We start from the raw sequence: 212 nt of genomic DNA on the forward strand, positions 1-212 counted from the left end.
GCGTCGTGCTGGACCTGGCTTTTGTCCTGCCGGGAAACCTGTTGGAGGCAGGAGGGACCATCCTGTCCCGGAGGAGTGACAGTGTTTGACGGTGTTTGCTGGGCTGGTGGCACCTTTGGAAAACATGATTTTATCTCCCTGCCTGGGTGTTGGTAGAAAGCAGAGCGTGGAGCCAAGTCCCGGAGGACTTTGCTGCGTTGCTGCCCTTGTCC

The sequence above is a fragment of the Apaloderma vittatum genome, unplaced genomic scaffold (assembly GCF_000703405.1).
Source record: "Apaloderma vittatum isolate BGI_N311 unplaced genomic scaffold, ASM70340v1 scaffold32336, whole genome shotgun sequence".
In the NCBI taxonomy this organism is placed as follows: Eukaryota; Metazoa; Chordata; class Aves; order Trogoniformes; family Trogonidae; genus Apaloderma; species Apaloderma vittatum.